This window comes from Cynara cardunculus, assembly GCF_001531365.2.
Source record: "Cynara cardunculus var. scolymus isolate 2C chromosome LG 12, CcrdV1, whole genome shotgun sequence".
Lineage (NCBI taxonomy): Eukaryota > Viridiplantae > Streptophyta > Magnoliopsida > Asterales > Asteraceae > Cynara > Cynara cardunculus.
Genome location: NC_037539.1, coordinates 29,432,020 through 29,435,417, shown reverse-complemented (window position 1 = coordinate 29,435,417; position 3,398 = coordinate 29,432,020).

Below are 3,398 nucleotides of genomic sequence, written 5' to 3'. Positions count from 1 at the left end.
ATCTTCTTTCTACTTTGATGTTCATCACAATCTATGAAGATCATACCATGTTTGTATGAAATCTGGACTCATCAAGGTTTATATTCAAACCTTTCAAATCATAAGAACACTCTATTTCATATCAAATTGCTCAACTCATCTTGTTCTTCCCAAACAGGACATGGTTTTAACAGTTGTTCTAAAGAACAATTTCTGTTTAACCTTTCCAAAACAGGTTCTAATCTTCGAACCAGAAAACATTTCTTTCAAAACTGATTAAAAACAGTTTCTACCAAATTCTTTCCAAATCTCAATCATTTGTAATTACTAAATTATAGGATTGAACAACAGATTATAAACTTACGATTAGAATCAAAAGGTTAATAAAACTCACCTTGATAACACAAATTCTGCAGGTTATCACACAGCAATTAATAGAATTCTTAATAGCAATTTCTTCAAGAAATGCTCTTCACCGCTTTTAAATTTCTCTTGTATATTTTGTAAAATGGTGAATTGATAAGGTTTTTACCTTATCCTCTTTCTTTTATACTTAGGATGAGGCGGTGATGATTTTTCAATCAATATAAAATCATTAGGCGGTGAAAAGATATTGTTTTATAATCACCCTTTCTTAACCATGAAGATTTAAATTAAATAATATTCCCACATATATATATATATATATTATCATATAACCGTTTATAGAATTTCCACATGCATACACAATATCAATTACCTTACATGTGCACATAATTCATGCATTTATATTTAAGATAACATGCATGTTTTTACGTAATTCACATAATAAACGTATAGAGTTACTTTAACCAGGTTTGCAGAAAATCCAGTTATAACATTCTCTCCCCCTTAAAAGAATTATGTACCGTAATTCATACAAATAACCAAGGATATCGGGTTCTTATGTCAGTTTCTAGTTCCCATGTTGTTTATGAACCCTTGTGAAAACGCCACTGTACCTTTACCAAACTAATCTATTTATTTCTCAAGACCTTGGTCTTTCTGTCAGTTACTGCCTCTGGTGTCTCGATGAAATTAAACTTATCATCAAGTTTGATCTCAGGAAGCGGTGATGGTTTTTCAATCAATATAAAATCATTAGGCGGTGGAAAGATATTGTTTTATATTCACCCTTTCTTAACCATGAAGGTTTAAATTAAATAATATTCCCACATATATATATATATATATATTATCATATAACCGTTTATAGAATTTCCACATGAATGCACAATATCAATTACCTTACATGTGCACATAATTCACGCATTTATATTTAAGATTACATGCATGTTATTATGTAATTCACATAATAAACGTATAGAGTTACCTTAACCAGGTTTGCAGAAAACCCGGTTATAACAATAAACTTCTTTATTCGACCTTCAGCACTATACACCACCCTGAACTCCGGTTCTTCAAGAATAATATATAGAGGATAGCCTTCAATATCTTCAAGTTATTGGTCAGGTCTTTTCAGATTAATGATCTTCTGACTGCCTTCAAGACCCATTTTGGATATCAAGAACCTTTCATAATTTGACATGACTCTACATAAATCTTTTGGTAACACTTAAGACCAACAAATGCTCCTTCTCATTTGACAGTCATATTTCGCATTTCGTGGTACATGTGCTCGATGTCTTCTAAATACATGTTAGAGAAATCAGCTTCACTAAATACCCAAACCTGTCCATCTTGTGGTATAACATTGAACACATGATACCAAACTCTAAGGAGTCTTTGGGCATCAACTTGTTTGATTGAGACGACTCGATGTTTGGTCCGAACTTGGCTAATTGGGAGATGCTTTGCCTTGAGAAAATATGTGTACTCTAAACAGTAGTCTTGGTTTTCTTTATGAATCACAATAATCTTGTCAGCACTGAGAGCTTTGCGGTGTCGCAGGAAAATACCGAAGTAAATATCCTCCAGATAGGGTTCTCTGATCCTTGCTCTATCATAACCTGGAACATTTGCATGAATTGCGAACAGCACGTAATTTATAGAAAATATCTCAGTTGGATCATATGCCACTCTCAGAGTTTCAGATGCACCAAGATCAACTACAGTGGAGGGTTCAGGCAGAGTCTGATGATCACCCTAGAATGGAAAGATAGGATCTTCTTCATTGATATCAGCTTCAAAGTGAAAATACTTCCCAAATGATTCATCAATGTTGTCGATGTCTTCACCAAAATCCTGATCTCCACCCAGTTCTTTAGCAAACGCTTCATTGAATCCCACATTGGTAGACAAATCTAGAAGTAACCTTGTTCCTACAGTGGAGTCCGTTGGCTTTTCAACCATTGGCTCGATCACTGGATTTGTCTCCAAAACTGTCTCATCTTCAACAATTATTAAGCCTGTAGTTGTTAGCTCTCATTTCATTCAAATGTAAAAGTATTGAAAAAGTAATTTCTGCAAGTGTCGACAGTAGATTCCTACCACAGAAGATCACAGAGGACCATAAACAAAAGTTCATCGTACAAGTCAAAAGTGACAGAACCTCTGCAGTCTATCACAGAGGTTCTGGAAGAAGATCCTGAAGAATCAAGTGCTTTCAAGTTACATCCAGCAGAGCCTCTAAGATGACTCACAGAGGGTCTGCAACAATATCTTCTGTGGTATAGTTCATTGCTGTTTTACTTAGGTTAGTTAGCCACTCGTGCTTCTCACGAGACTACTTTTGTAATCCGCGTTATTTGGATGGGCCTGGATCATTTCACACGTCTAGGTCATGTCAGACAAGCGGTTAGGAAATAGTATAAATAGTAGCATCTTCCTTTGTAATCAGCGCCGCTTCCAAGATTGTAATCGTCTAAATTTCAATTCAATTGAAATACATTTGAAGCCTTTCTCGTGTGTTCTTATTATTCATTGTCTGCTTGTTCTTCACTGTTCTTGATTCATTGCTCTATTTGATTCTTACTTYGTTTYCGCTGCAVTGTGTTTGTCATATAGATCATTTAGAGTATTGGGTTAATATAAGAACTGAGTTAATCGATCCTATCAATAGGTATCAGAGCAGGAATCGAATTCTAATTCGATTTATTCTGTTCTTGATATTAATCTTCATTCGCTCAAGAACACAAGTCTTCTTTCTCAGGTTTTCTGTTTTTCACTGTTTCATCAGTTTCTTCGTTTTCATATTGTTCTTCTTCTCTAAATGGCAAATCTAGCCAACAATTCCTTTATGAGCACTGGTTCACAATCGAAACCTCCCACGCTTATACGTGAGGAGTATTCACAGTGGAAAGTACGTATGGTAAACTTTTTAGAAGGTATTCATCCATGGATCTGTGAATTTCTTTACAATCCTCCCTATGTTCCCATGAACCTAATTCCTAGAGTTCCAGCAACTGGAACAACACCAGAAATTCCAGAGCACTATGAAC